General features: G+C 38.4%; 1 protein-coding gene across 4 annotated transcripts in view; it reads right to left on the bottom strand.

Moving 5' to 3' along the window:
- The window catches only part of Atp8b (ATPase phospholipid transporting 8B), a 113,182-nt gene that overhangs the window by 86,025 nt on the left and 1,589 nt on the right, over positions 1-25,568 (bottom strand). Inside the window, exon 1 of one of the 4 annotated variants that reach the window (XM_076432062.1) lies at positions 15,494-25,535. The exons of the other annotated variants lie outside the window; for them this stretch is intronic. The gene's annotated coding sequence lies outside the window, so the exon portion shown is untranslated. Of the gene's footprint in view, positions 1-15,493; positions 25,536-25,568 lie in introns of those variants that run through there. 4 annotated transcript variants of the gene reach the window in all.

Below are 25,568 nucleotides of genomic sequence, written 5' to 3'. Positions count from 1 at the left end.
TTAAATTCGTTATAGTATTTTATTTTCATTGTAAAGATTGACTTAATCGATAGTGTGAAGTCGTAAAGCGATGTAAAGGATGTCGTTAAATTTTTAATCTGTTCAGCTTGATTAATTAAGTTTGCTCCGCTGATTGTGGAAGTCTACTAATAGATAAGCTTCCGCAGGTGACTTTATCCTCAAATGCTTCATGATTCCGATAGAAGGTCAACATTTGTGTAAGGAAAGATTTTTGGGAACAGGAGCAACTATTACGTAATTGTCTTTCGAAGATAGACCTTCGACTATTAAAACTTAAACAATTGACCATTTTTCAAGTAAAGAAAACACCCAGCATCATTAAAATTCAAGTGTCTATCCATCTGAATGAACTCTACGTGTTCCAGATTTACAACGATCTACATTAATCCGAGTTTCCCTTTGCAATCATAAATATAAACAAGTCTATGTAGAGACGATCCGTGACTATACCTCTCTAACTATAGACTTGAGAATATCCACCTCGGGCGTTAATGATGATCAATTCCATAAAAAAAGGTTCGAAGTGATACCGTAACACATGACATGGCAAGTCGCTCCTATTCCAGTATTTCTCCCATAAGTTTTTATTCTCCGGTCGCATGCGTAACATCACTAATGATTAGGCTACCGGTAAAATACAGCTCAGCGTTAGCTGTAATACAGTTTAACATAGACTTCATTCTCCTCTTTACGCGGCGAAACTGCTCGTTCGAGTAACAAGTTTCTACTTAAATCCTCTGCTGATAAAGTGCTCCACCAAATCCGAATTTGCATAAACATTCGCGGCCTGCCGATTACGCGATTGTGAATTTCTACGCGCGATCACGTTCCAAAACTTCTCTCGAAACTTTCTTTTAATCCTCTGTTTACACGCCCAACAAAATCTAGAAATATTTTTCGACCTTAGAAACGGATAAGCTAAAATTGATTAGACAGATTAGATGTCTATATTATTTTTGATGTGATTGATCTAGGCCTCCGATTAAATTCAGAGTTTCCCAAAATGACCGATGGAACAGATTGTTTAAATTTTCCAAAAAATCGTGAAATTAATTTGCTTTCTTTCTAAAAGCGATGGATGTAAATTTTGGGGTTTAGGAATATAGGAGGAAGGCTGGGCTCCTCCGCAGTAACAAAATGGCCGCGTCCGAAGGCCGCTGGCCGAGAAATGGACACTGCAGGTTGGCGAATCTCGGACGCATTCACGGCGAGGCGGTTCGCTTGTGAACACCGATTACTTTCGTCGGTACGGTCGAACGCTTTCGATTGGGAATTGGGATCGAATAATGGAAGTGTATGTGTATGTATACATACGGTATCGGGTAACATGGCCGCCCTATTCAGACTGCCATTGTACGGTGGACGCGAGAAATTGGAATACCAGCTTACTGTTTTCCACTAATATCGTCAGGCTTTTAGTCGTAAAACGTGTCAGTAGATTTTACAAAATATTAACAACAAGTTCGATTTCTACTTTCTAAGTATAACGAAACATTGACGACAAGTTAAATTCGCGAGGAATCTGCGTTTCACTTGTTAAAGCGAAAGCACGATGCACTCGAAGATATTTCTTATCTCACGAGAGGGAGTACGTTCAATTTGTAATAACATTCTTTTTTTAACTTATTCTGCACGAGTTAAAGAATACAAGCTTGCAGCTTGATTTTATTGTTTTATTTTGATTAGCTATTATACGATAATATTTGAATGAAAAATTGAATAAATGTTGGAGAAAAGAGGGTGATTATGGACAGCTCCACAGAAGCGAAATTGGAAAACAATATTTTAGTCTGATTTGATTTACATGTTCTCTACATTAGAACAAATTAGTAAGTGCCATTTTTATTTCATAATATAGGTTCCTTAAAAACAAAACAAATCGTCTGCATCTTTGAATGGACTGTATAAAATTGAATAAAGTAAATAATTAATTAAAGGAAATAAAATGTAACAGAATATCAGTTAGCAACTCGAGGGAACCAGTACAATTTCGAGCAGCTATGAACTATCAACGCGCGTGGCACATTAGCAGGAGGAATTATTTTGATTAAAGTGGGGGTGGTTAATAATGAACGCGTCGTTTCTCGTTAGTCGGGCTCGATTGACGTTATTTATGGTAAGTTGAATCAGTAATGGAACATTAGATTAGTATACGCTTGGTGCGGATAGTGCGGATGGGCGAGGAACAGTGGAATAAGTAAATAATAGATGAACTGGCGCGCGTAGTCGAGTCCGGCACGATACCTACAAGATTGCAAAAAAGGATTGCGAGCGACAATGTCGAAGACGACCGGGCACATGTTGTAACCGGGGCAACCCCCTACGGTGACCAAAAGGGTAGGGCCGGAGATAGAAATGGGCGCGGCAGGCAATCATAGATACTGTTCCATTTAGCTTAGCCTCCTGTGTTTATTCGATCTAAGCGTGACCTAATCCTGACGTCCTCTATTAGACCTGTAGTCGTAAAAGATTATCAGCGACCCGATAAGAAAAAATCAGAAAAATGCACTGCTCCGTTTTCGACAAAACCTACTCCGCTGGGAGTGCGCACAGCGAACGTGTCACCTAAGCTTATCGTCCGTGATATTCCTGCTCGACCCAGCCGGAGGTCATTGCTAATCTCGCCGATGCACGCGAAATATATTTTTACGAATCTCCAGTCTTTATATGGACATTTAATTTAAATAAACGATGAACATCTAACACGGCCTAACACACGTGTTCTTTGCAGATTTTACAGGAGATCTGTGTACGAAGTTCCATAGAAATGTTCACGATTTTCCGGAGAACGACGCTTGATAAGTGGAGTGAATTTCTGATTAATTTCAGACGTTGGAAAAACGACCGTCAGAATTCTATCAGAGCGAGATATAGAAGATTAATGGAACCGTACAAGTTCGATTTAAATCGATGTCGGTTGTCGCGTGAAAACAAAGAATATTTTAGCTACCTTTGACTGTTTCCGATAAAGCACTTCGACCTCGCGCGCGTTCACTTCCTTGCTTTTCGTTAATCGGTTGCCTATCACGCTGCCACCGTTACCCAGAAACGCAATCAATCACGATATCACCGACGGAGGGTGGCTCGTAAATAAAAAAAAACCGGCACCGGTCTTCTGCGCAACCAATAGAGAAACACGAAATCTTTCTGGCATAGAATTGATTTATCAGCGGCAGAGAATTAGGGGAGAGTGGTAGCTGATCAAAGCGCTAACCTGTACTGTTCGTTTACTGTACATAAATACAGTAAAGTCTTGATCTAAGAAAAACGAATATCCCCTCTACTTCGGGGCCATCTAGGCCACTGCCTTAGTCGCCGAGCAGTGTAAACATGTCGCGTAATCCGATACGGGGTCGAGTACATCGGTGTGAACCACTACTAATCCGATAACAACGTTTCTTTGTTTTTCATTATTTTTTATGGGACTTACACCAAGTTATTTCTGGTATTTTTTTGATCGGCGAGATCAGAAAGAAATAGTAGAACGATAGAATCTGAGAAACAGCTCGGACCCGAGGATTTTTCTTAGATCAAGGCTTTATCTCTCAGATAATTGAATAATATTAAGAATAATATTGGATGTAAATAGACAATCCCACTTCTGGAATATTTTTGCAGTTAATGAAAGAATGCATCCGTGTTTCGCAACTGACACAGACAATTTTTATGGGCATATAGATGCTTGTCAAATTATCCGAGCGTCTGATCGGTTCGATCCGATCATCGTGGATATCGCGACACACATTCCCACGATAACAATATTGTCTAAATATAGTAGTATCTTCGATTCCCCGACATCTTTTAACCGGATCGCGAGATTCTCGAAATATATCGACCAAACGAATCGAATATCGAAACACATAACACAGGACACAGGAGAACATTGATAAAAGAGACTAACATGACGCGATACACGAGCCGGAAACATTTTACCATATTCGTCGTGATGAGATCATGAAATCGTCGTGCCATAAATAGTTTATCAAAAAGTTTCGCCGTCTCTTTTTGTGGGTTTTATTTAATTTCTGACAAGAGCTAATCTGTGCGCACACAATGATAGTTGCACTGTGTATCGCCGTACGTCACCGTTTGAATCGGTCGACTATGATTTCGAATTTAATCTCTACGCTAATATCCTGGCGCCCACTCGTTTACAAAATTATCGTAATATTCTCATCGTATAAATTTACACCTGAACAATAAAAATACGTTTCGAAATATAGTGAAAATCTCTTACGTTTAGTTCGTCGATAAAATTCGACCAGCGAACGGAATTTTCCAGAAATGTACCCAGAAAACCCAGCTCCTTGATAACAGTTCGCCACAGCTACTTACATCGATCCTCGAGATCATGGCAGGTTGTCAAAAATCGTCTCCGTAATCAGAAAGAGGTTGATTACTGTTTACAACGAGAACGATCATAGAAAACGGCAAGCTGCGACCGAGTATTTGCGAATATCGTTGCGCAATGGTTTCACACGACTGTCCGACAAATTCAGCCACCTAGGCAATCTATTCTCGTACCGAAATGATGGAGCAGATTTTTCCTCCACCGAGTAACTCGATGCGATATTTACGAAGAATCATTGAAAGCGCAACCTCTGCCGATAAGATAAGTTCTGAAAGGAGAATAGAATGATAAGGTTTCTCTCACGGCGCCGCGGAGGCACTGTAACGCGCAACCGATTTTATAGGTATCGTAATAATCGCTGTGAATCTCCATAGTCGTTGAATTCTGAATGGGCCTGTTGTCGGTGGACAATTATCTTTGTTCTATTATAGCGTTCGATTTGAAAGCAGCTTAATAGATAATGTTTTCCCAAGAAACAGACCGTTGTTTCGGATGATTGTCTCCATAAACGTGACTTATCGCATTTAAAACCGTTTTCGAAAGACGTACAATAAAGCAACAGGTTTGCAAATTAGTTATCAACAGTCTGGGGATTTGATGCATATTATGAATTTAATAGCGTCGTTATATCATCATCAGCTTAGTCAAATTATTAAAGTAATACATTTTTATTCAGCTCCAGTACTAAAGCCCCGTCCTTTAGGCCTTAGGCAAATGTCCCCCCAATTTTAAATGCATATAAATTTTGTAGGCAAATTTTAAGAAAGTGGGACTTAAAGTGGGTTTTAGGAAAATAAATAAAACTCGTACTAAATTCTGTCGACTTTAATACTCCAGCATTATTTGTACATTTTTAGAAGATAAATGCATAAAGATCCGCAGTCTACTGATCATTAACTTAGCAAAATGATTGAAGAAATACAATTTTACTCGGTTCCAGTACCTTGCACTTGATGCAAGATTTTTATTTCGCATGAAGATCCGCAGTTTAGTTACAAAACAACATCGAATAAAAAGGAAATGTTAGGAGAAGCTTCCAAGGAATCCGTGCGCTCAAGTGTAAACGACGTCGCACGGATGTTTCGATAATCGCATTAGTCGGGGCCCGAAAAACGTAACGCGGCTTGGTTTACTAGATACAAACGAAACCTGCAAACGAAGCAGTCGTCGCAACTTATCGAGTTTCACTTCTGCGAACCCGTTTCAACGGATATTAACACGTTCGCCGCCTGCGTTTGTTTCAACAACCGTCTTCATAGCCATAACGTTCTATCAACTGCAGCGTAGCCTCTTGTAAAATATAAACGCAAATGTTGTCGCTCATCGAGTGCTTGGCATAACGGGCATTTTGTAATTCAATTTCATCATTCGAAGCAGTTGGCATAACGAACTCGCTCCGGTCTAACTTTTCGATCCGACAAAAAACTCTGAAAAAACCCTGACACGTTTATGTATAACTATTAGACTGTGGATCTTTATACATTTATAGGAAAATTGAGTAGATGAAATTCAAAACTGCTGGAAAATTAAAAAAATAAAAATCATCACGGAAAGAAATCACATTTTCAATTTAGTTTCTATTTCTTGCCATCGATGCAGACAATTTTTATTTTGCATAAGGTCGTTCACAAGTGATACGAAACATTTATCATTTTTTTAGTAAGTACAATTTGACAGACATTATATTATTTTTAAATTTCTATTTTACTCCAGTTTGCTGCAATTCCGGTATAAAAATGCCGGTCGCTTAATAACCATAGCAGTTGAAGAAGCGACGTAAAACAATAAAACAAAAGGTATAATTAATTTTGTTTTGCTGCGGGAAGGTTAAGTTGATTTTTACGCAAAATGCAGAATCGTGCTGATGGCACATATGCGACAGCGATGACGAGCACGTTAATGAAACTACGTTAACACCTGCAGGACGTACGACTTCTTCCGGAGTCTTCATCAAGGATACTACGCGTCGAATCCCGAGCTCGGAAGCATCAATTGATGTCTATTCTTAAAACTTTATTTACGACTTTCCTTATCTCGAGGCTTATTGTCGGTTCGAGCTGTCAGAGTCGTCCCGAACATGTTAATGAGCAACACGACGCGCGGTGAGCCAAACAGCGATTGCAGTTAATCGAAAATCAAGAATGGAATATTCTTAGCATCGAAAACCATTCGTGCATGCTTCTCAAATTGGCAATCGTAAAACAATATCTTGTTGTAATGACCTTTGCACATTGTGAATTTGCTATCGACAGAACAATTTGTAATAAAAAGGTACTAACCCAGAGTCTCAACATATTGTGTCAGAAACCACAAGAAATATCCAAACTCTCGATGTGAATTGTAGGAATGAGTTCCGTGTTTACTCTGTAATTTTACTTGTCAGTATGTACTTTCATACGTAGAATAACAAAGGGGATCGATTGGTTTAACAAAAAAAAATTGGGTTGCATCAAAGAACGAAGTGCAACTGCACCCACCAGGTGCATCGGTGCATCTACATTAAAAATGAGGTTGTAGAAAGTTAGGACGTACATATTACGACATGTGATTTCATCCTCTATCATTTTTTTTCTGAAAAACAGCAGTGACTTGTCCCAGTTCCCAGAATCACCCTGTGTAATACACTATTTCAATGTCCTGATGAATATTAATTTCGTGAACACGTGTGAATAAATATTAGGTGTGCAAATAAGTTCCTTCCTCTTCTTTTCTACGATCGTAACTTCTGACTGAATTCGAATTACTTCCCGATTTTAGTGCCATATGAAAGAGTGTTCTTCTAGTTTTAGGAAGAATCGTGATGAGCGCTCTAAGAGTTTCCAGTCCTATGCAACAATTTCAAGCAACATGGCGTGCGAGAAGCATCATTTGAGCTTCTCAGCTTAGGAAATCAGCTGTTAAAGTTACTGAAATCGTTTGTACCGAAGATTTAAAGTCGGAAATTTTTATTTGGAAGACTACGATCATTCAGGTGCACCGAGAAAGTTCGATGACGGTGAGTTGGAGGAATTGCTCAACGAAAATCCGACCCAGACGCAAGAAGAATTGGCAGAAAGATTGGCAGTCACCAGACAAGATTTTATTACATTTCATTTATTACATATCATGTAATAAAATCTTAAATTTGGAAAAAAGAATTTGAATTGAAAGAATAAATAATACTGTGCATACATATCAGTTTGCTGCTAACAATAAGATCCCCAACTTTTACGATAGCCCCGATCGATAAATTTGACAAAGAAGCCACTTCAACGACGGTATAAAATAGAGCCACTGATTCCAGCCGAGAGATAACCCTGATAAAGAAGGTAGTTCTCCAGATTCGGTAGCCGATAGTCCTTCTCAGGCATTTCTGATTGCCATCATTGGTCGAAATACACTTGGATAAAATAGAATGCGTTATCTCGTCGATAAGAATTCGATATTTCTCGCTAAGAGTTCGAAACAGTCAATTAAGTGTCGTTTCCAATTAGCAGAACACGGCCGAATTAGTCGATAATTACTCTCTAACCTGACCCGAGTAATTTCCCGTCTACCTGGTATATATCTCGTGAATCAACAGTTCCAGTATAAATGTCTTGCACGAAATTAACACCTCCCAAGCCATTTTAATCCTCCGGCATTGTTCGAGTCAACTCGACCTCGAAGCACGCCTTCGTTTTTAAATACCTCTATTTTTAAGTACGTCTTCCAAACATAAACTGATTTAAAGCCACCAGTTCGGCTCTTCCCTTAATTGGACGCCGGTTCCAGTTTAAACCAATTCATGAAATATTAATGTAGCAACACTTCAACAGACGTTCTTCGCTGCCTTTCAACCATTTTATTCGAAATGAGCGACTCAGGCGACTACATAAATTGGCGATTTTATTTCTGCTTGATTTTGTTCAATTTGGTATAGTAAAATGGGGTTCCGGGAATTCGATGACTTTTTCACGTGCTTCGGAATATACACTGTCGTTCTATAAATTAGATCTACCATTATAATTTCAATAATTGTAAAATAAGAAACCTGAAACCGGTCATTTGACTGGCGGTGGTAGGTTTAGTGTTAATATTTTCTTTTTCGTCATAAATAAATCAAATCCGCAGTCTACTTATCACAACATAAAAATATTGTGCATTTTTGCAGGAGACGGAAACTATGTTAACAGTCATTCCCTCTTTTAATAATTTAGTAAGTCACAAATTACATCATTCTTAAAATCTTCCGACATTTTCATTGTTTTGCGAGTCATTATTTTCGTCATAAATGCCTAAAATCCGCAGTCTACTTATCACAACATAAAAATATTGTGCATTTTTCCAGGAGACGGGAGCTTCGTTGAGAGTCATTCTTCTATTAATTTTAATAAATTACTTATTTGTTTCATCATTTTCGTCATAAATGCATTTAAACAGTTCATTTGTCACCATCCATTACGTAAAACTCGCTTAACAACAGGTATGGATTATGTGAAGAGCGTGCATTATTCATTCATTGAAAAACGCTATCAACTTTCCGGGCAACCGGAGACTATTTTTGTTCGTAGTATACGAAAATCAGCAGCCGATGGGACGCGTTAAGCTGACGTGTTAATTGTCAACAGCTCATCGGACGTTCAAGTGCTGTCATGGCCACGGCACAACGCACACGACCATCCACGAGTATGTACGATCAAACGATAAACGGACATTAGTACACGTGCACTGCGAAAGTAACGGAACAAGTTGACGATACAGCGTTAGGGAAACGGTTAACCACGCGATTGTGCAATCCCACTGCTATCTGTATTCGGGAGCGTGTATCGTGTGTTCACGGCCGACTGATTAATTAATTTCGCCGGACTAATGATGTCAACCGGATTTCTGCCAACGAATCGCACAAGTTTCAACGCACCGGCGTAACAGAATTTTTAAAGGACGTATACTTTACATTTTACAGGATTAAAAATGATCTTCTATACAATAGTCCTAATTGATTAAAATTATTATTACTGTTGGAAGATCTATTAAACATTCCTTAGCCATGTGACTATATGCAGACCTTCGAAAATTATGAAATTATATTTTAATTAAGTGAAAAGCTTTTCGCTAATCTTTTTATTGAAACTTGTTATCAACTTTGTTAGAAAAAATTCTGAATTCATATGTTTGGTAAAAACTGTGAGAAATAATTATTATCAGTAGACTACGGATCTTTATGCAAAATAAAAATGTTTTGCAATGATCGTGGACAGCAAGAATTAAAATTAAATACAACATTACAGCATTCTTGAATTTTTTAATATTTCATCCAACCATTTTATATTAATTTATTTAGAAAATTGGACTTTTTGTTGTCTCGAATAACGCACGACATGTTACATATTCTATGAAGTCTCAAAGTGCTAGAACGACATGGATTACCACGCGACGCTGCGTCCCACACGATAGTCGGCTCGAACGAAATCGGATCGGGTTCTGGCGCCGATGCTGATTATCATAAACGAGAGAACAGTTGCATCGATAGGCCGCATTGTATTGTGCAATATAACGTATCGGTATTGCGTTCCGCCGAGCGGAACCGTTTAACGCGGTGTTTTTCCGCGCTTTTCCGCGGAACGGAGGTCGGCTAATGGCGAAGAAGGAAGCGAGCCTGATCGATCCTCCGATAAGTATACATTTTCCTGGACGCGAAAGCGTAAAAATATCCTGACAAATAACGGTGCCCCGAGCTGCCTCCGAGCATCCCGCGATGACGCGGATCCGGCGTGGTGTTTGCGTCAAGCCCTGTTACACCGTCATTCCCCTTGTTTCATTGTTTTCTTTTCTTTTCACCCTTAACACCGTAGTTCACTCCTTAAGATTAAGATCTATTAGCTTTCATTGTTCTCCCATCAAATCCTGCGATCCTGCAAAATTTGCACTTTCTATCATCCATCGTTCTTCGTTATTTTTAATTGAATTATTGAATTGTTGGCTGGAAGAACTTTGGACGATACAAAGTGCAAATTTTACAGGAGCAAAGGATTCGATGGGAGGAACATTGTTCGTTATTGTCAATTTAATGATTGAATAGTTGGCTGGAACAACTTTGGATGATACAAAGTGCAAATTTTACAGGAGCGAAGGATTCGATGGGAGGAACATTGTTCGTTATTGTCAATTTAATGATTGAATAGTTGGCTGGAAGAACTTTAGACTATACGAAGAGCAAATTTTACAGGATCGCTGGATTTGATGGAAGGAACTTTCTTCGTTATTGTCAATTTAATGATTGAATTGTTGGCTGGAAGAATTTTGCATGATACAAAGTGCAAATTTTACAGGACTTGATGGGAGAACAATGAAAGCTAATAGACCTTCAGGAAATCTTGCAACCAATGGTCTGTAATCATTTTTGCGAGAGTGCAAAATTTTGGAAGCACATTTTCGGGACGAGCTTTTAGAAAAAACATTAATGAACATTTATAGAACCTATTGTACGATACAAGAATACTCCAGTTTATTTTGATCGGTCATTTATTTGCCAGTACGTACTTCGACCTTCGAATGATTCCACTTACGGTCTAGCATCGAAAAAGTTGAGAAGATAAAAGATGTGGAGATAATAGTCGTTAAATTTAAGAGGGTAACGAGAAGGTCGGACGTCCAACCGATTTCGCGACGCACAGCTGACGGAGAAGCGAGAATTAACCGTGTCAACTCACTCCTTCGAATCAATTCTCGCCCCCTGTCTCGAAGATTTATGCGGCGATAACTGTAACATTTCATTTACTTAGCAGCCGCGCACACACGCGTACTACGTGTATATGTATATCAAAAACGCACACGCCCAACAAGCAGCACCGTATGATAGAACAAACAATCGTATTAAATCTGGTATTCGTTCCTAACGTCCAAGGACACTCGACTTCGGAAGAAAATCTGACCGATGATAACGCCTCACCTCGAACCGTTTCAACTATTTTGAAATGTGACGACGTTTGTTATAAAAAGAGCTCTGTGAGTCACTCTGACACGCATAATTTTCAACTTCTTTGATGACTAGTTCATTGTTCGCGTGGATTTGTAGAGGGGAAGAAAAGGCGTTACGTAATCTCGTTCTTCTTTTCGTCGCGAGACAAAGCTGAGAACGATAAGATCGAATCATAAGCGAAGTCGAACACATGCGAATATTCATTTAATGTTTTACTCAGGGTCGCCACTAAAAATTGCTGCACCATTATTCACAACATAGACAGCGGGTCTTTATGCAAAATAAAAATGTTCTACCTGGATTATAACAAACTGGAGTGAAATAGAAATTTACTGTTTTAAATTACACCTATTCATTGTTGTTATAAATGCATAAAATCCGCTGCGTACTAATCAATCGCTACACATTTAAGTATTGTATGAGGTATTATATCCATAAAATGAACAAAATCAAATGAACAAAATCAAGAGAAATAAGTTGGGAAAATGAACCACGGGCAATTATTAAGTTTTTCGAATCGCCAAATACGTGCTCGCTGTGGTGTCCGAAGAGGCAATTCAATGAAATAATGAATTCAACGAGAGAAAACGTCGTCGCGCCGGAGACAATGGATTCCTTATCCCGTTTTTGCGAAGCCGAGCGTCCTTCCAGGTGTTTCTTTTGTTCTATACATCGTGGACGGGGCGTACATCAGTAAGTCAGTAAGTCCGGGTGTCTCTATTCAACCTTGCTTCGCGTCGCGATTGTCGCACCTGTAAAGTTTCGAATCCGACACGCGAGGAGCGTGAATATTTTAGAGAGATCGTTGGTCATCGGTCGCCTTTTCGCGGCATGATAGCGCAAATTGCGAAACGTTGCTTCCTGTCTCTATCCTTTCATTCTCACGGTCAAGGCGACTCTGCCCCATCGACAGTTCAATCGAGTAACGCTGGCGAACATGATTCGCTCAATTATGCTTTGTTTCTGCGATTTCTCGATCGTTCTTGAGGCACCGCGTCGACCAGTACTACCTCGCTCTGCACGTGATCTCGCTCGCTGATAGGATATTTCATCGGATACTTCGATCCGGACTTTGCCAAGGTGATTGACCCCTTATCGACCTATCGGGACGTTTTACATGTATTGGAAATACATTTTTACTTTTACTTTTACACGCTTCTTAAGGCGCGAGACTCGTTTCCAGAATTGCAAGGGTGCGGGATTCGCGTTCTCGTTTCTCGATAATACAAAAATGGGGGTTTTTAGTAGTCAAAACCGCTAGATATAAGATCGATCTAGGACGCTATCGCCCTCAAAAGACCTATTTTTTTCGTTTACGAGGCGTAATTTGCATTATTCGGAAGCATACGACTGCGCATGTACAGTGAAACGAATTAATATTCGAACGCTCTAAAAAAGACGATAACTTTTTTTAATATTGTACTATACGATCTGAACGTTTTTGGGAAGCTAGAGCAACTAGTTTACTACAGGATGTGAAAAGAAATTTTTTCAGAAATTGCAATTGATCGGAATTGTAGAGCGAATACGAAAAGTTGCATTTTACAACTTTTTTATGTAGGCCTATATTGAAAATTTTTAAAATACGTTTTGTAGATCTGTGTGAATTACATGTACTGTGAAAGTTTCATCGAAATCGGCTGATGCGGGAAAAAAAGAACAAGCATTGAAAGATGTAAAAATTCTTAAATAAATAACGAAAACGGAAAAAATAGGATTTTCGAGGGCGATAGCGCACTAGATCGATCTCTTATCTCCATTTTTGTATTATCGAGAAATGAGAACGCGAATGCCGCACCCTCGCAATCCTGGGAAAAGGAGTCTACTTCCTTAATTCTAGTCTTTTTCCACATATCCAAATAACAACTGATCGTAAAATAAACGCCACAGATTAAATTTTTTGCACCGACTGCGAAGAATGACGAACTCGTACTAAAAGTTGTTGCGAATAATTTTCGCTTAAGTTGGTATGAATGCTAACCTGTGTATACTATGTATAAGGAAGAATGTGTGGTAGGAGAGAGAGAGTTGTTGAGAAGACTGAATTACATTAAACAAAATAATATTAAAACAAAATAAAGACTTATAAAACTAAAATACCAACAAAAATACTATTTTCTCTATTTAAGTAGCAGTTAAATTTTTATTCTACATCATTTTTATTTAGCTTCCGTTGCTATCGGCTTATTCGCTCGCAGTAAAAACCGATGGTACTATTGTTACATCAAACATGCTCGTTCGATAATCCCGGCCATATGCCGTCCGATGAGTTCACACAAATCTACGTGTATACATATAATATCGATACGAGCATATTTCAACGCATGTGCAGCCACTCAAGTTGCAAGTCGAACTACATAATAGTAGACTACCCGGTAACATAGTCTATAATCTAAGTGCCAAGTGACCCCGACTCTTTTTATCAAACTTTTCAACAAGCTAAATTAGACTTAAGAGGATATTTATTGATATTTGATAGAAATCCCGACGTGGCTATGTATCTCCAACTTGTATTAAATAATCATACTGTTACGTAAGTCTCTGTCATGTGACACCGTCAAAAATGTCAATTCATTTTATAATCGTTCTATTACTCGGCAAACAAGTTTCTCGTGACACAATCTGCTACTCTGCGTCCGTTGCAAGTCTGCAATTGCTTTAAAGATTAAATGTTAATCACGCGAAACTCGTGCAAAATTATGTTTTGATCCATTAACCCCTTGCCGTATCATTTTCTTTATCAATTACAGCGATTAGAACGTCTTTATCTCCAAAAATGTCGTAGAAGAGGAAAGAAAATTTACGGTTTTTGTATGGCTACATTTATTTGAATGCTTAAATATTGGCGTAACACTCATATTTGTTAGTTTGTTTAAAATCTTCATCACGAGTATGACTCGGTAGGCACCAGGCGACCTGAGCAGAGCGCTTATGGTCAAAAGATTGTTGAACAAAATGGCTCCGTCATAGTTTAATGACGCAAAAGTAAAATATGCTACAGAACTTGTGCATAATTATGTTTCTATTGACCGAGGGCTGGAGGCTATCTAAGCAAAACGCTTATGGTTTCAAGCTAGAGAACGCCGGTGCCAAAAGATCGTTGCAGAAAATGGCTCCGTCACCTTCACAGGTGACTTCGCACCCGAAAACATGAATTTGCGTCGAAAGACCGGAGATTTCAATGATCGCAGGAGAGGCAAGTGCGAGGGTTGACGTCGTGCTCGCGTCACTCTAATTACAATACTTGATGGCGAGGGGAACGAACTCATTTTCGATAATTTCATAGCGTCGGCCGATTGTCGACCACGTGGCGTTTCACGTGCGAAGCGTTGCATACCTGGGTAATTGCGGGGTACAAGGGGGCCACTTAGAGTCACGTAAAACTCGACCACGTGTTATTGTTTCCGCGACGGGAGCGGTTTCGCAGCCGGTGACAATCGGTTTCGCGAAAAACACGGAAGGATTTTGCAGGACACCGGGCGTAATTGGCCGGTTACGTGAATCTCCCTGTTCGGTAAAACGGCGAAAACAATAGTTCGGCGGTTCCCATTGAACGCGCCGGTAACGACAACACTGTTATTGCATTATAGATCTCAAGGTGAAAATGGAAGCTAATATTCCATGCTATTAGGAACCGGTAGGCCTGTAGTATGAAAAATGTAACGATTCCGCTGCGGTGGGGATATAACGTTTCTTCTTCGGGCTTGGCCTTTTGACGATGGTCAAGGTCACCAGCCGGCTAATCATAAGAAAACTGAATAAACCCACGTCATGCACCAACTGGCATCACTCCACGACGCTGGATCCGCGATACAATATGCAATCGGATCGAGAAATAAAATCGTTCGAATTTTTCAATTGTGCAGGATTCGAAAGATTCCGCGGATCAAATCGTTGTCGGGAGCTATCGAAAGCGATTACGTGGCGATATGTTGTCGAAGAGAGTAAAACGAATCGAGGAAATGCGAATCTAGTAATTTTATGGATGACTGCGAGTTGTATAATATGCAGACTGCGGATCTTTATTTGCAAAATAAAAATGTTCTCCGTTGATTGTAGGAAGCAGAAATAATATCAAAATTGATTTCATCCCTTAACGACTTTGTCACATTAAAGCAACAACACAACATTCTTCTTCTTCTTCTTCATAAATACATAACGACTTATATATTTATACATACCTACGAACAAATTCGAAGCGAGCTTGCGCGGTGGATTGAAACAGTTCCTGGCTATACACTTGGCTACTGTGAATCGAGAGTTTTACATTTGTCAACTTACTTAAACAAAATATGTCACAGTTGTTTGTTCGAATTCTGAATTTCTTAGCATCCTAGAGTGAACAACTGTTATTCCGGCACCGTGTATACGAGAACTGGTCCGGACAATTAATTTTGAAGCTGCCTGCATCAATCGCCGATAAAAATAAAATCACTAACTAAGCGATACTGGTAAACGACGCGTAATCGCGCGATTATACAAGCACGCGGATAAGCGTCAAGCTTATCTGCGTTCCAGTTGCCACTGATTTCGCGTTTCAAGTTCGTTACGTTCAAACATGTATGTAATCCGGTTTTTTGATAAGCTACCAGGAAAATATGGACGGTTTTGGTTATGCGGGGTCAGGGTAGTCGTTTTCTCTTTCGATTCGCCGCTACGATTGCCAGTCTAATTACTTAAGATGGTCTCATGCCTTGGGACCATCATTTTGTTCGCCCCATGGAAAAAAATGTAACATGCGTGCCGTATTAATTGCCACCGGAAATGTCACACGCGAAACGTTCATGTTCTAAATATTGTACAACGGCAACGATCATCCCATAATTTGGCAAAGTGCTGTTCGCGTTCAAAATTTCTTTTTTGTACATACTTCCTGGTGGCCATTTTACAAAATTCCTTAGAATGATCAAAATTACCATTTTAGACAACCGGTGAAGAAACTGCGATTTCTACGCTTTTCAAAAATGTTTTAAATCGTAAAGAATTGAAAATATTAATAAAACAAACTGCAAGAAGAGTACAATAATTTGGACACGTTATTTACAAGTAATTAAAATTATTAGACCAGGGGAAATTCTTACAAACGATCCAGGAACATTTTATTTGGCATAGCTTTGGAAGAAAATATGCACTAACATTTTTTTACATCGGTTTCATCCTACCAAGAAAGGATTCTTCGAAGACGTAAATATTAATCCGACTAATAATCAATTATTGTAATCAAAACAGGGATTCGCGTTGAGGAAACAGTAATTAATGTTGTCGCACAATTACGGCCACTGTTCACATGTTTGTTTAACCTTTGTTCTTTCGGACAGTGATCACTTGCAGAATGCTTTCCAAACACATGCACACGGAAGGGTACACCTGCTGCAAAATTCTGGTAATTGACCGAGTGCGGACGACGAGTGAACAGTAGAGGGAGAATCGGGGCCAGCGTAATTGAAAATCGCAAATTGCAAATTAAAAATCGGAAATCCACCGCCGGTTTCGGTCCCCGCGGAAATCGCTGACAGACCGTGCAAATCGAATACGGGAACTTGACCGGTCGGCACGGTGAATAAGTCACGTAAATGTATTCATTATTTACCGGCACCGTGTAGGAGGATCGATGTGTATGTATGACCCGAGGTTACCATACGATCGTTAACGCAACGTTCCATCATTTCCGCATACGATAGATGAAAAGACACGCTAATAACAATCGACCGTCCGCGAAAGATTACCACGACATTGTCCGTGGATCGACAACGGCGATAACCTTTCGCGAACAATTGATTCAACGTGTTAGATCGCCGTGGATCTCGACGATCCACCCAAAATCGCATTCTACAGATCATGCAATCCCGAAGACAGTTCTGCCTGAAACGAATAACGGGAAGCTAATCAGTAGACTGCGGATTTTATGCGTTTATTACAAAAATGGACACGACATTTTAAAGCAGTGGACGTGTGAAAAATGTTTACAGTGGGTGTAAAAAGTTTAAATTTTAAATTTTCTTTAAGGGCTCAAATAAAAAAGTTTTAGAAAATGCCTTTTTTATTTTTGCATGTAACCTTTTCTGCATATCATTTCGTAAACCAATGCTTCTAATTGATTATAAAAAATCAGATCGTTTGGTACGATTATAAAAAAGTTATCCTATTTTAAAGGGCGTACGAATACTTTTTACACCCACTATAAGGACATCAATTTATTATTCAGCTTAACCCTTGTGTAGTCAACCAAAATGTAAAGATTATTTAAAACCTTTCCGTATTTAACATGTTTGCAGAAATCCTCATTATAAGACTATAAATTAATATATTAGCGAGTAAATAATGGACATCCAGAAAAATTTTGTAATATTGTTTAGAGGAACATTAACAAATTGTTGAAAGAAATTCAGTTAATAAATGGATACCCGGTTGACTACACGAGAGTTAATAGAATAATTAAAAGAAGAATACAATTTTTATTTGGCTCCTGTGTCCTGCATTGGATACGAACATTTTTTATTTTGCATAAAGATCTGCAGTCTACTAATATATAAGGATTTTGTCCACACTTGTCAGCAAATTAACGGAAGAACGTTATCTGTGGTCTGATGATGGAGGTGGTGGCGTGATTCACCATGAAATGGGAAAATCATTGGCGAACGTTCACGAAAAAGAAAATAATGGATGAGAATGTGGGACGTTATCGGGTAAAATTGAATTCGAACATTTCAAAGCGTCTGATCATTAATCACCGTTTCCAATTCGGACGAACGTTATTAGCAGCTCGGTGTTGTTGGTTTTTTATCGATCCTGCAATAACCTAACTGCCAGTGTGTGCTAAATGATTGTGGATAGTAATATCACACCAGCATGTGTTTACAATCATTAACGGCAGTGGAAATGATCGATAATGCCAGACACACGAACCACTCCGCTTTCAAGTGTTCACCTTGCGGTGACGAACTTCGCGATCTTCCCGATTGTAAATAAGCTTTGTGCGAATGACTCTCGTTGTGCACTTTATAGTATTAGGCAGCGAGCACCGAATTTAATCTTTTAACTACAGTAAGAGTAGAGTAGTATTGTATTTATTGTCTTTACTTGTAAGTAGTATTGTATTTACGTTGATTATCGTTTATTACGACTTCGTAACAGTTGATGAAAAGTCACAAAAGGTTAAAACTTCAGGACGCAGCTGAACTTCTGTGAAAGACAATGTAATTTAGTCCAGCAATTGCCACTTGTTTCCATAACTCCTCCACAACGATCCACGAGCTTAACTGTATACTCTATTGACATAGAAATCTTCGGTTTGCAAAAATTAACCCTCTGCACTCCAGAGAAAGAAAAATGTAAATGAAACGGGTTTTTATATGTATTTGGTTCTTGCTTTATTTATTTAATTTCTTTAATTAAAAACAAAGATAAGCTCTACAAATATAGATTAGAATAAAGTTTGAGAGCTATGTTTAATATAATTAGTAAACAAAATTGTTTAAAATAAGTAGTAGTCAAGGAACTGTCCTTCGAAGTAAATTTGAAGTTTTTGTTGGAAATAAAATTGAAAAATAATTCGGAGTGCAAAGGGTTAAATCTCAAAGTGCCCGTTTGCGAGAAAGTTACAGACGAAAAAGCAGCAGAATTTTTTCCGGTAACCGACATTTGCTTTTCCCCGTTTGTCGCGCAACTCTGCCGCCATTGTCCGGTTTATATAATTTTGAGGAGACGTCAGTGGAAAAGTACTCCGATCGAGAAGCATCGGACCAGTCCTTGATTTTTATTAAGGCAATCAAAGACGGATCTATGCGGTCAATCCAATGGTAGGCAACGTATCCCGTGGATCCGAGGGTCGCTTTATCGGCTACGATAAGCGGTAACAAGGGTGCCGTTGCCGGTTTCCCTGATAACGTTAGGGTGGAAGAGCGGGAAACGGTCGGCAATACAAACCGGCTGTAAACATTCCGAAGCACCGGAGAAGTATGACGAGATTTACATAACTCGAACACATTCGAACGAGTGAAAACGCACGGAACGCTTACGAGTCCAAGGTCGATCGACGCGGACTTCGTCGGAGAAAGGATCGACTCCGCAAGTCTCGAACGAGCACGCACGAATTTTCGAACGTAGACTGTTTAACCCTCTGCGAACCAGGTGAGTAAAAGTCCCCCGATCTATACCACGTGGGGTTAATGACCGGTTTTATATTTCTCTTTTTACAACTGTGCCCATAAATATGAAAGTGGTCTAAATGGAAATTTAAAAAAATGAGTTCAACAGTTACTTCGTATCACATTATTTTAAAATAAATTAATTAGATTTGTGTTATTTCAATATTATATGAAATTCATTTCATGTTGATATCTCGAAACATATAGCTTTATACCACTTACATAATTATGAGCACAATTATTGAAATTATGAAGTTGCTTACGTGGACACTGATTCGATAAATTTCTTTATCCAAACGGTTTTGTAATAAAAATTGCACAATATATAAACGGATAGAGCCTTGTCATTTTTATAAGCTGAAACATTTTAATCGCTTCTGGTGCTCAGTAGGTTCAGTGTTAATTTTACCCCCATTATTATTCAGGGCAAATTTCTTTATCCAAACGTGTTTTGTAATAAAAATTGCACAACATATAATTGAATAGAGCCTAGTCATTTGTATAAGTTGAAACATTTTAACCGCTTCTCTTAGTGTTAATCTTACTCCCATAATTATTCAAGACAATAGAGACGATAGAGACTTCGGATATCGACGGTTCGGATAATCGAGTAGCTACTGTACGATGTTTTACAGCGACCGGCGAATAAAGAGAGATTAGTGATACGGTGGCGTATTCAAATCTCTGCAGATAAAGATGCCCGGGCGTTGCTGTCCGGCCACGTATTTGCATACGCGACGCTGCTGCAAGAATGTTAAGCACAATTAAATGCATTCGATGAAAGGAGTACATGTGTACGTGATCTGTGTTCAACGGTGGATAGACCGAGCTGTTACTCGGGGATCGTCGAGAATTTTCGCCGTTTCCTTGCATAACTGACTTGCGCAACTTTTAAATCGCGACTACTTTCGTCGTTTTCAGGTACGAATTCGGTAAAAAAGACCATCCGTTGCGAAAGTCTTTATAAATACCTTTTGGTACGAGTACTGATACCATCGATAAAACTGATTCCTGATTCTATAAATCAGGTTGAGCGTACTTTCTTGAAAAATGGAGTTTAAATGACTCAAGGTGACGTTGACGTCTCCGAAACGCCTTCACGCACATCAAAAATGTTTACACCACAACATTTCCCCCTATATACCATGCAACTTATGTATATATCATTTTTTTTATATTTTTACAAGTAACGAAAATATTCAAGGTGTGCGTGGACCACTTACATTAGTAGTTAATCAAAATTATTGTTCAATTACGATCTGGACTTTTCAACAAATTTGGAAAATTATAAGTGGCCATCATTTTTCAAAAATGAGTTGGTGAAACTTCAAACAGTAAGAACATGAAGACGTTATTTTCGATCGATTGCAATTAGTTACAGAAGATATAAATCGTTATTCAGCCTCATTTCCATGCAAATGATGTACAAACATTTATTATTCTATAAAGATCCGATGCCTATTTGCTACTAACTAAAGAACTGCAGATGGACAGGCACGTTTTGACGACGCATTATCGGGACGAATACACAGATTCCGTTCTTTTGTTTGATCGACAATAGGCAATTGAGTTGCGGATGTGATGCGGCCGTCATACTTATGCAGGCGCCGCGAATTACGGCATAGGTGGTTAATTAAGAGGACGTGCAACCGAATTAGATCGGTGTGCCAATTTATCGGCCCGTTTGATCCGACATTTATTTCGCCGGTGACTGTTGTGCTTGGATCATGAGCACTTGCCGCGCCACCTTCTGAGGCCCTGATCAATTGGAATCTTTACCGTTTGCCCGAGCATTAACTACCGGACAAGCGCAACGAGCAGATGCGATGCTCACTTACGTAATTCCCGAATGAACGGCAACCGACGCTGCTCGACTATCGTGCAACAAAGACGCCGAAAAAAAAATAACAACGACCTTACTTTCCCCGAATAAATCTGTCGCACTCGGACTTCGTTCTGCGGTTTAACACTAAACCTACCGAGCTTTACAAATAGTCGGTACAAGATTAAATTTAATTGAACTTTCTCCAGTTCATATTATAATATCTGCTATACTAAATATATTTAATTCATTATTTATCACGGAAACATCTTTATAATTTAAATCATTGTGAAATGAAAAATCTGGAAACCACAACTGGATCCATTTGGATGTATCAATTTTCTTTCGCACACTTTTCAACTGATTTTTCTAAGTCAACATTCATCCTCTCCTCTAACCCAATACATATAAACAGCTGGTCTTTATGCAGAAGAACAATTATAGATGCTGAAAATTTTCAAGAAATGCTAGGACATAAAATTCGGCAGAATTTATTATCATTTTAATTTATTTCAGATCTAAAGAGGATACTGCCACGGAAATTAAGATTCTATTACATTCGACTTTCTTAGAGTTCGCCTAAAATAATTGCAAATTGCATAAACATCCGCAGTCTGAATATAAGATGGATATTAGATATAAGATGTCTGGTTATAAGATGTAGAAGCTACTTTAGTCTAAGCAGAAGCATTTTCCACCCTTTTCTCGACTAATATTTAAGAATCCGTAGCTACAAATCCCGAATTTTGAAAATCAACAGATCTTTTCATTTATTTTCTGAAGTGACCCGAATTTATTCTTCAGCATCGCAGCCCGAAGGAAAATGTAGACGAGAATCGGAGGCCGATGTTGTTCGAAAATTATTATTGAATCCGAACTGAGAGATATTCTATTTATAACTGGTAAAAGTGCTGCGAAAACATTTCTCAACAGCACGAGCACCGTGCGTATAACACGCACCGCGTAGCATAATTAAAATTTCGAAAAAGTTTGTGACCGTGGTCGTATTTTCCAAATTGAGAAAGAAAGGAAAAACGAAAGTAGACCACTTCAGAATCGGCGATCGTGTCAAGCAATTACGTTTTATTCCGTGCATGCAAATCACCGGGTATGTAACGAATGCATGAACATGATTCGTGCATTACGTGTATTGCGTGTTACATAGGTACACTTCGATTAACTATTTTCTATTTGCGTTCACCGTATTTGTTGGGCTTTACAACAATTACACACGCGGAAAGTATATACATACAACTGTTCTTCGAAATCAAATATAAATAATTTATGACTATGTTATTTCTAACGGGTTACCTTGTGCAGTGTTTATACGGTTTTTCAAAGTCATGGAAAAATTCAGTAATAGGCTCAAGGGATAATATTTGTGCGTTTTATTTTCATTGCATATGCAATAGTTGATATTTCTCACGAGCAGTACATATTTATAATCACCGGCTCGCGGATGTTTATGCAACTTCGAATGTGCATAGATTAAATTGTAAACACGGGAATGAAATAGAAACTTATTGCTTCGACGATCGGCTTTACACGCGAAGAAAATAATATTCTGGCTGAAGTTTATTGAAGTCTCTAGTTTATGGTGCTTCGCTTGGTTGCGTTTACTGGAACTACAAAAAATGTTTTCCCGTATTTGCTGTTTCTGTGATACTATTTTACAAATTTTTGCGATCGAGAATATTGGACATTGTTCATTATTTTATTGTGCTTTGCTTGCAGCTAGTAAAAACACATAAACTATATTTATGCAATCACTTTGCCTGTTTTGCGACCAGGCATATTGGACATCGTTAAACTATAATATCACATTAAAGGACGATTAAAATCATTATTTCACTGTGCTTTGCTTGCAGCTAATAAAAACGCACAGAATATATTTATGCAATCACTTTGCCTTTTTTGCGACTAGGTATATTGGACATCGTTAAACTATAGTAGTTTAACGATTAAAATTATTATTTTATTGTGCTTTGTGTTTGTAGCTAACAAAAGCGCATAGATATATTGGACATTGCTAAAGTACAATTTAAAATTTATCATTTTACCTTGCTCGGTTACGTCTAGTGAAAACATGCAATAATTCGCATAATCATCCTACCATTTTCAACGATAAGGAATATCGAATATTTAAACAAAGAGCAACTCGCGTAAATGAAAACTTTTAAAAAACGGGTTAATTATTCTACAATTTTTAACGATAAGGTATATCGAATATTTAAACAAAGAACGACTCGCGCAAATGAAAACGTTAAAAAAAAGGGTTACAGAATTTGAATACTTGTGGAGTTAACTGCACGGCTTTTTTCCAGATTGTTTACTGTAAATATAATGTTTTATCGTGCACAGAAAATCGAGAATTCTCTGAAAGCTCAATCTCAGCAGAGACGAATGATCAGCTGTTTCGTTCGATCAATATTTTCGATGTCTCGGCGCTACACCATCACCATCACGTGACCGCATTTCAGCGTTGAGCATTCACCTTGCGAGGCGAGTGCACGTGTACTCAGCGAATTTTTCGAATCGATCTTCCCGGTAACCGAGCCTCCTTACGAAAAAACTGTATTTCACAACATCAGCTTGTTTTGCGGAAGGGATCACCTTCCGCGGGTTCAATTCCAAAATGAGTCCGAAAATATTTTGAACATAAACAAAAAATTGTATACACAATCGTGGACGAAACTGACTGTCCTTTTTTATACGGCTAAAAGTTGCCATTTACCAGCATTTAATTAACTATTTACTATTTTATGACGCAGTAAAAACATTAGAAGAATTTAAAGTAGTTTCGTTATATTAAAGAAGAAATTTAATTATCTTTCACTCCGGTTGGTTGCAAATCAGGTAGAACATTTTTATTTTGCATAGAGATCCGCTGTCCAATTATCAATGTGGAAGAACAAATGTTTAAATTTGAACATTCTCGAAAATACTTCATTATTGAGTTACTTATTGTAATATAAAAATACCACCGGAAGAATTAATAACAGAATTCCAGTAACTCTTATTATGACCTCTGTTTATGAATTAATTAATTTATTGTGTCCATGTTCATAAATTACCATCGAGTAACCGATAAACACGTGTGCAAAACGGTACGATGCACGGTTTACATTCTTCCCAGTTGACATCACAGGGTCATTGTGATCATTGTGTTTACGGTACTTCTAAATAAGTTTCCTTATCCCCGTTTCAAATGGGTATACAATTGTAGTGTGCGGCATACTGTATGAACGTCCGGAAAACAATCTTTAGGCGAACAATTTTTTCCTAATACAGAGTGTGCCCGAAAAATAGGGACACCGACTAGCCAGTCGATCGAATACGCAATTTTGCGTAAAGTGGCCCCCGTGCACGTTATCAATTATCGTGCGAGTTATACAATTTTCTTTGCTACGACCGTCGGAACGGTAATCGTAACCTGTCCCGGACTGCACGATCATGTTTGGCCGCAGTCTTGGTCATAAAATCTGTTGTATTGTAGGTCGCACACGTACGAATCGGTTTTAACGATTTTCTCAGCGATTTCACCATCGAAATCGAAATGTTAACCCTTTACACTGAACATTGTTCCACCATTATTCAACATATTGTTTACATTATTAAATATGTTGGTATCTGATCAATAGAAAGGGGATCATTATGCAAAATAAAAATGTTCTATCTGAATTATAACAAACTGGAGTGAAATAGAAATTGATTTCCTTTGTTAACCCTTCGCACTCGGAGCTATTTTAACTCGAAAATTAAACATTCCTTCCGACCTAGAATATTTCCATTCTCTACGATCTTTTAAATTTGTACATAATAATACAATACCTCATACAATACTTAAATTTTCAGTAATTGATTAGACACCAACCTATCTAATAATGTCAACAATATTTTAAATAATGGTACAGCAACTTTTAGTGGCGCCTCAGTCACCACTCGAGTGCTAAGGGTAATATGGTTAATATGTAGGTTGAAAATGATATAACAGAATTTATAAATTCTTCCAATGTTCTTACTGTTTTAAACTACACATTGTTGCTATAAATGCATTAAAAAAATCCGCTGTGTACTAACCAATTACTACACATAATAAATTGAAGAAAAGCATATCGAATGAATGAAGAAATGTTTCATTTTCCAGTTAAAATGGCTCCGTCTGCAAAGTGTTAACCCCCTCACCTTACGATTTATTTCCGTGACCAGGATCGCTGCTGTATGGTTAATTTATCAGAAGACATTATACCAAACGAAAAACAAAAGAGGTTGGAAACTGTAAACGTA

This window comes from Lasioglossum baleicum, chromosome 10 (genome assembly GCF_051020765.1).
Source record: "Lasioglossum baleicum chromosome 10, iyLasBale1, whole genome shotgun sequence".
Taxonomy (NCBI): domain Eukaryota; kingdom Metazoa; phylum Arthropoda; class Insecta; order Hymenoptera; family Halictidae; genus Lasioglossum; species Lasioglossum baleicum.
The sequence above is the reverse complement of the archived record's forward strand: the minus strand, read 5'-3'. Positions and strand labels throughout refer to the sequence as shown.